At 39.6% G+C, this 15,000-nt stretch overlaps 1 pseudogene; it reads right to left on the bottom strand.

Annotated features, from left to right (window-relative positions):
* Positions 1-10,394: 10,394 nt before the first annotated feature.
* LOC140943871 (uncharacterized) overlaps positions 10,395-15,000 on the bottom strand; it is an 8,031-nt pseudogene continuing 3,425 nt past the window's right edge.

Consider the following 15,000-nt stretch of genomic DNA (forward strand, 5'->3'; position numbering starts at 1 on the left):
CGGGCCGGGAGAAAAGGTGCGACAAAAGTTTTCAAGCACAGGTGGAAAAGCCCCTTGGTACCGACTCTCACCGGACCATTTCCAAACGGTCAAGCGAGCGCTGGCTCCTGATTGGGCACAAAAAATGCTTTGTATTATTGTGCCCAATCGGCGAACAGCATCTCCTGAGTTCTTTTCGTGAGTTCGTACACGACGGCTATTGACTCGATCACGGCTTGTCTGGCTCACGCACCAAAGAAATGCACGCAGTCAGGAATCTTTCAGTTTGATATAAACGCTACATTTCAAAATACTGGTAGTCTTTACACTGGAGCCTAAATAAGCTAAGAAATATTTCAAGACAAGTAAATTTAGATTCTTTAAGTAAAAGAAAGCAAAAAAAAAAAACAAACAAACAAAAGTAAAAGAAAGCTTCACACAAACCTATCTTTTCTACTTCAGCTTTTCCCACGTAACGTAATTAAGATTGATTGACATGCTTCGCCTTTCTCAACAAAGCTTGGAAACCGCAAGTTTAATGAGATGCAAGGTTACTTGAGATTTTGCTTAGGCCTTCACACGCGCATTTTTGGTAAAGTAAAACTTAGCAGCTCTTAGCAGTCTTACTTGACAGCCTAGCGTAAAGACAACCACTGTCTACACGAAAACTAAAGACGCTTTTCCAAAAATACAAGCTTGAGCTTAGAACAGGTATTTACGATTGCATCGATTACCCCTTCGTAAATAATGCCACGACAGCTGACAACCACGAAAACGTCGCATGAAGAGTGAACTCACATTTTTTCAGTCTCTATCGTGATTATTCCAACTCACTTACTTTGTCAAATGCAAGCGAACTCTTCTGGAGCTGAATATCTATCAACCATATCCAAGTTCATAAAAGAGAAAGAAAATTTTGTCATTGCTTGTTTACGTCCTTCACAAAACGTGAAATCAGGCATTTTCACGTTGTAGTCGTGCACTGACGGCAAAGAAATATACAAAAAAGCGTGATGCACGTGCAAAGTTGTTGTCTTGCCTTGTCAAGCCGTTGCTTTTTTTACTTTCTCGTCGCCGCTTCATCGTAAACTTCCTATTATTTACGATACATTGTGATCCGTCAGAAACAGAATTTTCTCAGTGCAAATAGAATTGTTCCTCCTGATAGAATCCGAAACGTTTTTCGACATCGGTAGTTCTTTCGTTTCTAGTTAGGAAAGCTTGGTGAGCGAACCGGGCAACTGTGGCGAGATAATAGCCGTCGTGTACGAACTCACGAAAAGAACTCAGGAGAAACTGTTCGCCGATTGGGCACAATAATACAAAGCATCTTTTGTGCCCAATCAGGAACCAGCCTGGAAATAGTCCGGTGAGAGTCGGTACCCAGGGGCTCTTCCGCCCACGCTTGAAAACTTTCGTCGCGCCTTTTAACCCGGCCCGACTGGCTGCCCCTCGGTCTCCGAGGATGATAGGGTGGCTGTGCACAGGTTACTGCCAAAAAACAGCTAAAAACGTTGTTTTGTTGATTACTTCTGATGCACCTGTGATTACAGGAATTACTTGCGTTTCTATGGCCACATTTTTTCAAGCTTACTCGTAGTACGGTGTTCTTAATTAGTTAATTCCATCTCGATGCATTGATGGAAGTATTTCAGTCAGAGGGTATATCTTCGTCAACGACTTTAAAAATGCTTTTAAATTGTTTTTTCTTGATAACAATGATATTAGATATAGATATTTAGATATTTAGATATTTCTCTGTCATTTCAACACCATTAGATCAGGGACCACGCGAGGTTCAATTTCAAATGGTACCCAAATTTTCACATTCTTTCGTTTTGTCAACTCACTTATGAGTTTTTGCCAAACATTTGATAAACGTTTGTCAAATTCACCATTTTTGGCAAAAATTTGCCTTTTCGAAAAATCAGTAATTGTCAAGGTAGCCTTTATTCTCCTCTCATTTGAATTTTGTTCAAACCTTTTATGTATTCTTTCCAAATTTGCCATTTTCGTCAAGATTTGCTATCCTCGTAAAAATATCTTATTACCAACAGGCAGGAGCCCATGCAACAGGCCATTTTTTGCGATCTCATTTGAATTTTTGGCAAGCCATTCATTACTTCTTGCCAAATTCGCTATTTTGACCAAATTTGTCATTTTTGTAAAAATCGCAAACAGTCAACATGCCTCGTTTGTCTTTTTATTTAATATTTGTCAAACCTTATGAATTGTTGCCAAATTTGCCATTTCTGTTATAATCGGCATTTGTAAATATGCCCCTTTTTATCATCTCTTTTGTCAACTTTTTAAAAATTTTTGTCAAACCTTTGATAGCTTCTTGCCAAATTTGTCACTTTTTTCATCTCATTTGAATATTTGGCCAAACCTTTGATGAGCTTTTGGCGTACTCGACATTTTTGCCGAAATTTGCCTTTATTGTCTAAATTTGCCATTTTCTTATAATTGCTATTTGTACAAGATGCTCATTTTTTTATTCTCATTTAAATTTTGCTAAACCTTTCACGGATTTTTCAAAAAATTCGTTGGTTTCGCAAAAAACGGCATTTTCGTAAGACCCCCCAATTTGCCAGAATTGCTATTCTCACTAATCATCAACAGGCAGTTTTTCCCAGACCTTTAATGAATCCTTACCAAATTCGCGAATTTTGCAGCGTTTGTCTTTTTCGTAAAAACCACAATTATCGACAGGCCTGTTTCGTCATCTTGTTTTGATTTTTACCAAACCTTTTATAAATTCTTGCCAAATTTGTCTTTTTCGTAAAACTCACAATTATCGACATGCCTGGTTTGTCATCTTATTTTAATTTTGGCAAACTTTAAACGAATTGTTGCCAAATTTGCAATTTTTCTCATAATCGCCATTTGTCAAGATGCCCCTTTTTGTCATCTCTTTGTAAATAACTTCTCGCCAAATTCGCCATCGTCGCAAAATTTGTGATTGTCCTAATCGCCAACTATCAACATGCCCCTTTTTGTCATCTCATTTGAATATTTGGCCAAACCCAACTGTCAACTGTCAATATGCCTGTTTTGTTGCCTTATTGTCTCACTCCTTGCAAATTCGCCGGTTTCGTAAAACACACAATTATTGACAGGCCTCTTTTGTCATCTTGTTTTAAATTTGCCAAACCTTAAATAAATTTTTGCCAAATTTGTAATTTTAGTAAAATCGCCATTTGTCAAGATGCCCCTTTTTGTCATGTCATTTGAATAATTGGCCAGACCCTTGATGAATTTTTGGCACACCCGCCATTTTTGTTGAAATTTGCCTTTAGTCAATATTTCCCTCTTTGCCGAGTCACGCACCTCATTTGAGGTTTTGCCAGACCGTTGATGGATTCTTGCCCAATTCCCCGTTTTCTCAAATTTTCCATTTTTGTGAAAGTTTCCAACTGTCAATATGCTTGTTTTGTTGTCTTATTGTCTCAATCCTTGCCAAATTCGCCGGTTTCGTAAATCCCACAATTATCGACATGCCTCTTTTGTCATCCTGCTTAAATTTTTGGCAAATTTGTCATTTTTATGAAATTGTCATTTGTCAAGATATCCCTTTTTGTCATCTCATTTGTATTTGGCCAAACCCTTGAACTGTCCATTTTTGCCGAGATTTGCCCTTTTCACCTAAATTTGCCATGTTCTTATTATAATCACCATTTGTCAAGATTCCCCTCTTTGTTACCTTATTTGAGTTTTTGCCAAACCTTTGATGGATTCTTGCCCAAATTCGCCAATTTCGCAAATTTGTCATTTTTGTAAAACCCACAATTATCGACATGCCTCTTTTGTCATCTTGTTTTAATTTTTGCCAAACCTATAAATTCTTCAATTTTTGAAGCAAGGACCAGCTTACAATAAAGAAGGACCGGATCCTAATAAAGGATCTAATCAGCAAGAACTGAAAAGATAAAACGAAAGAAGCAACGCTGATTTTACAGTCGAGAATAAATATAAATAAATTCTTATAAATTATTTATTCTGTAAATTCTTGCCAAATTTGTAGTTTTTGTAAAATCGCCATTTGTCAAGATGACCCTTTTTGTCATCTTATTTGAATATTTGGCCATGCCCTTGATGAATTTTTGGCATACTCGCCATTTTTGCCGAAATTTCCCTTGCTTGACCAAAGTTTACCATTTTCTCATAATCGCCATTTGTCAAGATTTACCTCTTTGTCACCTCGTTTGAGATTTGCCAAACCTTTAATAGATTCTTGCCCAATTCCCCATTTTCTCCAATATGCCATTTTCGTGAAAATCGCCAACTGCCAATAGGCCTCTTTCGCTGTCGCACTTAAATGCTTTGCCAGACCTTTGATGAATCCTTGCCAAATTCGCCAATTTCGCAAAATGTGTGATTTTCGTAAGACCCACAATTATCGACATGCCTCTTTTGTCGAATTTGCCCTTTTCGTAAACAATAGAAAAGTGAAAAAGCTAAAAGGGAGAGTTCACCATTTTCCCATCTTCCACAATAGACCTTGTTTTGCATAAACAGTCTTTAACGTCTCTTGGGACGACTGTTATAGTTAAGGGAAATAAAGTGTAAGGGTTATGGAAAGATTTTGAGGGGCAAACAAGGCCTTTTATGGAAGATGTGCAAATGGCAGATGAAGAGTAAAAAATCGCGTTTCCTGCTATAAGCTACTTCCACAATTCCCATAATGCACCTTATTTGCTCCCAAAAATTTTGCATAAGCACTGTTTTCGATTTCTCTTGGGAAGGCTGTGATACCCAGGAGAAATGAAACAAAAAGGTTATGCAAAATTTTCGGAGGCAAATAAGGTGCAGTATGGGAAATGTGGAAGTGCCGTGTATTACATTTTTTTAAGAAAGCTAGTTTGCCTTCGTCTTCATGACTATGCACGATTCCCATAACGTATACCTTCCCTTCTTTACGAGATTCTTCCCAAAACGAAGTCAATTCGGTCCTTACTATACTACTTAAATAAAGAGATACAGCCTTTGATACACTTTGTACATGGACAACGGATTACCCTAACGCTTCAAACGCTAAGGCCGTTCTCTCCTGCTATAAACTGGGAAAGTCAATATTTAGGTCAGGTCAGGTCACGTAACGATACCTATTACCCGTAAGCATTTAAGGGCTCCTTTATATGTAAAAACCTTGCCGGGGTATAAGGTTCACTCTTCTTCTTAAGCCACCCTGGACGCCAACGTTTCATACATTCACGCTCGGCTAGATGGTTGCCGCGCCAAGACCAATCACCCTTTCGATCGTAGGGGGCCAACATTACTCCACACAAATACTTTGAAAGCATGCGCGATCACTGTTTTAAACAATCAGGGCATGCGGGCGCGCTGTTATCTCGGGCAAAGGGGTCAGTTTTATTCTCATATAATTGATCGCTAAAGGAAGAGAGACTCTCTTTTTCCTGGGACAATTTTTCTTCATATAAATGGGGCCTATAAAGTCGGTGCTACCTTATCTTCCCCACCAACCTACAGCCTGTGGCCAAGCAGGGTGCGAGGGCATGCAGGGGGACCTATTTAAAGGTGGATGGACTCGTTATAATAAAATGGCCATCCACCACAAGCACTGTCAAACCCTCAGTTATAGATTAATATAAGAGCAACTAGTTAACCCTTACAAAACTGGCTCTGGGTCAGTCTATACATCAGCGGAAAAACTGCAAGCTTTTAATCCTTCCATAGGCTTAATATAAAATCGTTCCTTTTTCATGCATGTCTTGATACCCTATACCCTGAGAGAAAAGGAAGTGCAACAGAGATAACATTCCCCACAGGTTGGCATCTATAAGCAAACATTCAGATACTGTAAGTATGAGAGAAGGACAATTGATTCAGGAAAAGGTCAAGATCTGTTCATTAAAAGAATGCTATTATCTTTAAAATTTTCAGTTTATAGCTGAAAAAAAATAGCCATTTGATATGCCATTTTCCCAGTAAGCTACCGTAAAATTCCGAAAATAAGCCCCCCCATGTATAAGCCACCCAAACTCGTAACGCAAAAAACCCTCTGTTAAATCGCCCCTCCGAATATAAGCCCCCCGGTGGCTTGTACTTGGAAATTGCCCTCAAATACAAACTAAAATAAAGCAAAAACGGTCAATTTCCTTCCAACTATAAGGCTAGCCCAATCGATTTTGAAACGCAAATTTCCCTCCATAGATAAGCCCCTCTGAATAAAATTAAAGCCCCTCAAAAAGGGCCTTTGAAAAATATAAGCCCCTGGGTTTATTTTCGGAATTTTACTGTAATACATTACGTTTGATAGGAGATTTCGCCAGCCTTTGTGATGGAGATACGTAGAAATAATAGCAACACATACACAACTGCTGAAGAGACGTTATACGAAAAATACCAATTTATAAAATACAGTCGGGCCATACTAATGAGCACTTAATTTTGCACATTTATTTTAGTTGCTTTCTACCGTGCACTGAAGACGAGAGAGAACCCCGCCTAAGATCTAAACTGAAGGAATCCATCCCAAGTATATAATGATAATAATAGTTAATGCTTAAAGTGTGTTGGCTGGGCTGTCATTAAGAGCCGGGGGGCCGGGGATCTCCTCTGGCTACTATGAATGTGGTCCCCGGCTACTTTCATGGGAAAATAGAAGAAAAATAGAATCAAAAGAAATCCCTAGCCGTTTGATTCCCCACCTACTTGTGGTATTTACCCTGCAACTTGAAATCTTACCGACGACCCTGGAACTATTAGGTAACCTTAAACCTAGTTATTTATTTTACTTGGGCTTGGGTAACATTCCTATTGAATGAAATAAAGGTAAGAACCTAAAAACTCACTTAGGTCCAGGTTTCCATGTGGGAATTATCATAACTCACTCTATAACACTCCGATATCCTTCATATCCTAGACGCTATGATAAACCATAATTGGAAAATTTCTATGGTTGACATTTTATGGGTAGGATACAAATTTCAGAGTGAAATATCAGGAAAATGTTTTTAAAAAAAAGTCAAAATTGCCAGCAAATAAAAAAGGAAAGCAACTAGCATTTGACTTCCCAATTAGTAAAATTTCAAGTAAAATCTCTCCTAGGATAAAAGGTTACGAGAGCAAATAACCCAGCCGTATGAATCCTTGCCTTATAAAGATTGAAAAATTTTTTGACACTTGATTTAACTTGATGAACGATGAATGACAGAAATTTGAGGAATCACGCCCATAAATTTATTTTTCCGGAAAAATGCCATCTTGAATTTGGAGCAATTTAATAAAAGTTGGTTAAAAAATTAAGGAGTATCTTTCAAAATTACCCGACTCTTATGAGAAGCCCAACATTTAAGATACAATTTTCCTCTTGACTGCCTACCATCGTATACAAGTACTAAACATTTACAGATCTTTGTGATTTGATCCCTACCCTTATCGTCTCTTTCCTATTGTTAATATCAATTCTATGAATCACTGATTTACTGAACCAAATATCATGATGCAATTGTTTTCCCTTTCTAGTTCCTTAATTTGTGAAAATGTGTTCTGTGACCGGGTTCTGTCCATGGAAAACCTGACCTCCCTTCTCGTACACTACCTGGTTGCGAAGCGCTACCTCGACAAGTCTTTGAAAGATATGAGAACTCTTGGACAGACTCCAGAACAACACACAAAGAAATCAGTTCAACTGCACTATTTAGCTAGAAACTTTGCAGCCCAGTTACACACTGATCTTGAGAATGAAGACAATTTAATTTTGTTTGGAGATACCTTGATTGTCTTACAACAAAGTTATGCTTGGATATATTAGAAATAGGGATGAGTACGTTACCGTCGAAGAATTTGTTAGTGGCACGTTTGACAAGTACATCAATAATGATGGAACAATATGTGGAAAGAACAAGAACCTTACGGAAAAGGCAGAATGTTTGGCACACTATAGCTATGAGAAGTCAAAGAAGGAAATAATGGTGGTGGATATTCAAGGCTGTGGGGTGCGTTTGTTTGACCCAGAGGTTGCAAGTTCGCAAGTTGAGTCGGACAATGAGGGAAAGCTTTTTTGTGCAGGTAACCTCAATAGCCATGCCATTGACAAATTTGTCGAGTTGCATAAGTGCAATAGCTTTTGTCAGCTATTGGATCTGTCAGTTTTGCGTTAGAAGTGTTGGACAGTGTAGGTCCATCTGAACAAACCCAGGTATTCTGGTTAATCCCATCTCATTTGTCGTGTTGGTTGTTCAAATTTAAAGTTACAGTGTTTTGTACAGTTGGAACCGTCTTGATATATTTTAACTTTGATCCAAGGCAAAGGTTTAAATAGATTTAGCCATGAACTGGAGATTTAAATAAATTATAATTACAGATTTATAGTTCAGTCAAATGGGAGCCCTGTTTTCATATTTTATTTGGATATTTTGGTGTGGTATCTTCAACAGTGACTCAAAAACAAAAATTTTTTTTTAGATCACCCAGCATCAATAGTCTGATTTGTTGTCATTTGTGTAATTAAATCTGATAATTCCTTGACAGAAGTTTTTCCACTCAAACTGTGATTTATATGAAAGTTTCAGATTAATATGTATTCTATTTCACCGATAAAATAATATTTTACTGTTTATGTTGCTGTTATTGTACTCCAGACACTGGTACCCTCAATGGGGGGTATTAGGCATGTCCTGGGGGATAGAACTGTTAGTAACTTCAAACGTGGGGGGATGATCGGCTTCTAAACAGTATCATTGCTTCAAAATAGTATCAGAAATGCTTATTTTTTTAAAGAAAAATTGAGCTATTTATTTTTAATTTAACAAGGGTCTGCCAGATATCCCTTCAGGGAAAAGGTTTAGCACATAAATCTACATAACATAACTCATCAACATAACTCATCAGGTGATTTCATAAGTTATAGCAAGACCGAAAAGGTATCCATTTTTTCAACCAAGCTGACAGATATTTTTAGAATTCTCTAGTATGGACTTTTTATCCCTTTATATCTCTGTTGCCCATCAGAGCCGAGGCATTCATTTTATTTTACAGACAAGTTGTGAGGCTCAGTGTGCTAGCTATTTCAAGTTATCCAGTTGAGAAGCTCCATACTTACCAATGGCCACCCTCTGTTCGACTGTTAGGTTGTTGCAAGAAGACAAATAAATTCTTAATTTCAAAAGTATTCACCAATGTCATTATCTATTAAAGTGGTTGAAATGGATTCCACCATTTCATTAAACGTTCTGGGTACAAGAAAATACTCCCCCCCCCCCCCCCCCATTCCTTCTTGCCCTCCTCCCATGTGCTTCCATACATATGAGAGGCCCACTGACAACATCATTCATCGCCTTTCAATGTAAAATAGTGATTTGTTAAAAAAAAATGTTGTTTTTAACCCCTGTTAAATAAGGCAGTAAATACTGTCGCTCAATGTAACCTCTGGAGTTTTTCTTCTGGAATAATGCCTGTCAAATGATTTTCTTAAGGGTTCTCAATTAGTGCTGAGAACTACTTAAAGGAGAATGACAAATTTTATCTTGTGTTAAATTACAAGCTTTGAGTTAGCTACCCAACTAATTTGGTCTAGAAGCTGATGACCACCATTTTACCAGTAGTATTCAAAATGTTTCTGTATGCAGCCTCCTTGTTTGGTGAGACATTGTTTCTAATAAGTCCTCTTCCAACTTGAAAGTACGCTCCTGTCCTTCAAAACATAAAGTAGTCTACTCTAATACTCTGAGACCTCAAGTTCTGCTGCTAAAAATAGGTTTAAAGGAAACATTGGGTACAATCAACTAAGGAAAAACTTCCACCATTCAGTTGAAAGACGTATCATGTTTCTTTAATTTTTCATCCAAAAAGGGTGAATACAGGCATACTGGGACCTCCCACCTAGCTATATTACTACCCCTGATTTGCCCTTTAAGGGACAAAGTTGGTTTTACAGTAACAAAATGAGAGGTTATTTTGTCGTCTTTAAGGAGCTAGAGCCCAGAATAATTCAGTTTGGTAAAGGTAATCTGTCCCAGGCTCACATATAGAATTTCATTGCTTGCCACAAGTACAGTGATTACTGCTTTCTACTACAATTAACTGCATTTGAGTGACTGAACCCAGTACACTGTAATCTTCCAATCAACTGTTAAATTTTGGGTTTTATTTTATAAGCTTTTCTTTTGATAAGATTCCCTCTTAGGGTGCGTAATTATGTCCCTATACCTGAATTCACAAGTGTTAGTTTCACGAATTGAAAAGGAGACCATGGATGTCAGTATTTTACTCTTGTACTTGTGATTTTTCTCAATGTGGTCACAGGTTTTGATATTCATCTTCATGTCTATGGTGCTATTTTATCTGCCTTGTGTCACTGTTTCAAGGCCATGTGGGATGTCAGAATTTACCCTTACAGGGGGCCTCACAAGTTGACTTAATTAGTGGCCAAGACTTGGCCACTTAGTGCCATCTTAAAATAGGCCAATTCTGAGTTACCCCTGGCCTCTGTATCAAAAGGAAGTTAAGTGCTCAGCCTTTGATATGGGAGTGATTCTTTATTCTCATGGGAATAAAACTCATTTCCACAACAAAGGTTGTGCACTTGGTGTCATTTTGGAAGTGACGGTTTTTGGAACTCAGAAGTGGTCCATCGACCATTCCATCTTTAGTTTATTGGGGGCAGGAGGTGGGGAGGGACATTTAGAAGTTTTATTTCTTGTGGTGTTTTTATGCCAAGTAGCTGGTACTCACAAAACCACAATGTTTATGAAAAAAGGTGAACTTCAGCCTCACCACTGTTTAAGGTCAGGTCACTTGCTTGACATGACAGTAAAATGGCCTATTCAGCTATGTTGTGTTAAATTCCTTTGATCTTGCACTCTCCTTGCATCGTCTTGTTATGTATGTATATCTACATTTTCTTTGAGATACCGAAAAGCATGTGCAAAATCACTGACATCAATCTCTAATGGATCAGGGATTACTTGTTCACATTTATTCCTGAACTCAGTATAAAGAATTGGCTCACGTTCTTAAACTTCAACTTTTTTAATCAGAACATAGTGAACTCACAAGCGGCCATGACAGTAAACTGTGACAAAAAGAGCCCGAGCGCGCACATGTAAATACTAAAATCTGATTGGATAATGCAATATCGTCACACCCTTCCTTGTTTACAAAGAAAGTGTACAAACTAGATATAACATAACAGAAACAAACAACTAGCCAAGCACTAAAAAGAAAATGTCACTGAACGCTCTAAACACAGTGTCTTTCAAACAATGTCTTAGTTAAAAGCTTAAACAAAGTCACTTGGATACAACAAAGTCTTTCAAATGGCTAGGTGGTCTGGAGGTCCGACCACTGCGAGTAACTGGCAAACCAACTGGCTTTACAGGCGTAGACGGCGTTGAAACATCTGCAGGATTTAGACTTGTGTTGGGTTTCTCTGCAGCAGCAGCCTTTTTAGGAGGTGGAAATTCCTGTGAAGTTCCTGGCACTGGCTCGTTAGGGGGGAGTGGGGCAGTGAACGTTCTCTCTGGCATACTGAGAGACACAGGTTCGCTACTAGAACGTACTGGCTCTTTGCTGCTTCTGAGGTGTCTCCTGTTTCTTCTGAAAACTCGCCCATCCTCAGTTCTCACATCATAAGACCTCACATCAACTTGCTTTTCTACTCGTGCCTTGTACCATCGGCCAGTTCTATCTGTTGGCTTCACACGCACAACTTCTCCATTGTTTAAGGGCGGTAGTTCTTTAGCACTGATATTGTAGTATTTTGCTTGCAGCTGTTTCCTCTTGAAGAGTTTTCCTGGGACATCTTCCACTATTTTGGGCTTCAATAGTTCACTGGTAGTTGGTATCAGCGTTCTAGTCCGACGCCCGAACATCCTTTGTGCTGGGGAACTCTGTAGACCTTCAGAGGGCGTGTTTCTCCACTCTAGTAAGGCTAGGTAGATGTCTGATCTTGCAGCTTTAGATTTCTTCAATAAACTCTTGGCGGTCTTGATGGCGTTTTCTACTTTCCCGTTACTCTGTGGGTAATGGGGAGAACTGGTAACATGTTCAATGTCATAATTGCTTGCAAATTACTGAAACTCATAGGAGTTGAATGGTGGACCATTGTCACTCATCAGCTTACTGGGGATTCCATGCCTTGAGAAGTATCTCTTTAGGGTATGGATGACTTCGCTGGCAGTTTTGTCTTTGAGGGGGTCGATCTCAAAGTAGCTTGAATAGTAATCCACAGTACAGAGGTAGTCTCTATTATCAAAGTGAAAGATGTCGGAACCAACTGTTTCCCAGGGGCGGCTTGGGATCTTGTGTGAGATCAGTGGTTCTTTGGGCTGTTCTTTCTTGTAGCTGGCGCAAACTTCACACTTGGAGATGTAATCTTTAATTTCAGCTGGCATGCCAGGCCAATAGACAATTTCTGTAGCCCTGCGAAGACAGCTTTCAATACCTGTGTGTGCACCATGTAGACGCTCACGGATCTTAGGTCTGAGGCTTGACGGAATCAGGCATCGAAGACCTTTGAAGAGAACTCCATCCTGGGCTGTCAGTTCATTCCGGACGTCAAAGTAGGGGTGAAGTTCTATTGGCAGATCATCTTTCTTCTCTGGCCAACCCTTTAAGATAACTTGAGTGAGGGACTGTAGGGCAGGATCTGCAGCTGTTTCTTGCTGGATCTCTACAAGCTGTGGTTCTGAGATAGCTAGGAAATCGACAGCATGGATTCGCTCGGCCTCTTTTTCAGTAGAGGAGCGGTCCGTGGTTGGCAGGTAAGCACGGGACAAAGTATCTGCTAGATACATTTCAGGACCTGGCTTGTAACGAATCTCAACATTGTACTGTTGTAGTCTCAGGAGTAGGCGCTGGAGTCGTTTCGGTGCTGATGCTAGTGGTTTCTTGCAAATAGTCTCCAATGGCTTATGGTCAGACCAAAGAACAACTCTTCTACCATAGACAAAGTGATGGTTACGCTCCACTCCAAATACTTGGGCTAATAGTTCTTTCTCTATTTGAGAATAGTTCTTCTCACTGGCTGTGAGAGCTCTACTTGAGTATGATACAGGTTGCCCATTCTGCATCAACACAAATCCTATACCACTGGAAGATGCATCTCCCTGACCTTCCACAGGTTCAGCAGAATTGAAATACCTCAGGACTGGAGCTGAAGTGACAGCATGTTTGATACTTTGAAATGCTTCTTCTTGTACTGCTGACCAACTCCATTCAACGTCCTTGTGAGTTAATCTTCTCAGTGGCTCACAAAGTTCTGAGAGCTTACTTAGGAACTTGGACAGGTAGTTCACTAGGCCTACCAGTCTTCTAACTACAGCTACATCGTTTGGTCTTTCCATTTTCAGTATGGCATCAACTTTCCTTGGGTCGGGTTTCACTCCTTCAGGTGTAAGGACATGACCAATAAAGGGCGTTTCTGAACACTTCAGTTGTAGCTTCTCTCGGTTAAGCTTCACATTTCGCTCTCTGCACCTGTCTAACAGCTTCAGTAAATTGGCATCATGATCTTTCACAGCTTCATCAATGCTTGCACCACGGCCTGTAATAAGGATGTCATCTGCAATCTTGTATATTCTATTCAGGCCCTCTAAACTCTGATCCAGTTTTCTTTGGAAGTATTCAGGTGCAGGAGAAATTCCAAAAGGCATTCGCAAATATCGGTACCGGCCCCAAGGGGTTTGGAATGTAGTCAGCTTGCTGGATTCTTCATCTAACTGTATCTGCAAGAAGCAATCTTTAACGTCTGCTTTTGAAAACACTTTAACATTGGTTAACTCAGGGTGTATGTCTTCAATGACTGGAAGCGGATAGTGACTTCTTTTCAGGGCTTTATTGAGATTCTGAGGGTCAATGCATACTCTAAGCTTCCCGTTAGGTTTCTCTGTAACAACTAGACTAGACACCCAGTCGGTTGGTTCTTCTTCCTTGACTATAACACTTGCTTTCTCCAGGCGAGTAAACTCATCTTTTAACCTATTCTTCAATGTTAGAGGCACACGACGAGGAGGCATAATTGCAGGTGCAACAGTCATATCTACTTCCAGGTGAAGAGCTCCTTCCATACATCCTAGGCCTTTAAATACGTCACTGTAAGAAGCAGTAACTTCCTCCATGGTTAGACCTTGACAGTCAGTTTTAACCACAGTTTCATTAACATTTAGGATGTTTTCATGCTGAACGGTGATCAGTCCCATCTTCTGTGCTGATGTAGAACCAAGGAGTGGAGTGTAATCTTCGTCAATGACCACAAACTGAACACAGTACTTCTTCTGATTTTTCGGGTTACGCAACTGGATTTTTGCCACACCCAGTACCTTCAGACTAGCTTTAGAGTAGGTGGTTAATTTTACTTCGGTTGTGTCAACCACAGTATCTTTTGGCAGAAATTTACGAGGTAACACATTGCACGAGGCTCCTGAATCGACTTGCATCTTCACTAACACATCTTCAATTTCGATGTGTGCAAATATTTTACTCTTGAATTCCGACATTTCCACAGTATTGACAGCGTTTTGAGAGGACACAGACAAAATTTCTTCTTCAGACGAGTAACTTGCGTCATCGCTGTCGGCAAGCTGATGGACCTTTCTATGCTTGGATTTCTGAGAAGGCTTCTTGAAATCGCTGGATTTCTTACCACATTTTACAGCGAAGTGATTAGGTTTTCCGCAGGAAGAACAAATTTGACCATACGCGGGACATTTCGCTCTATTACGCTCATGCTGACGGCCACAAAACTTGCATTCCTCGACGAGCTGATCTTTAGGAGATTTCTTCTTTTCCTTGCGCGAATTTGGTTTTTTAGGCTCTGCTTTCGCGACCAAATCAACCTCACTCGATTGTTGGCTTGGTGCCATTTCTTTGAGCTGTGCCGACGTAGCTTCCGCGGCTCGGCAGATATCCACACATTTTGATAGAGTAAGACCAGATTCTTGCAGTAATTTCCTCCTAACAGCATTTTCTCGGACTCCACACACAACTCTGTCGCGGATAAGATGGTCTTTCAAGGTTCCAAATTCGCAAGTTTTGGCGAGAGCTCGCAAAGCTGTC

This window comes from Porites lutea, chromosome 7 (assembly GCF_958299795.1).
Source record: "Porites lutea chromosome 7, jaPorLute2.1, whole genome shotgun sequence".
In the NCBI taxonomy this organism is placed as follows: domain Eukaryota; kingdom Metazoa; phylum Cnidaria; class Anthozoa; order Scleractinia; family Poritidae; genus Porites; species Porites lutea.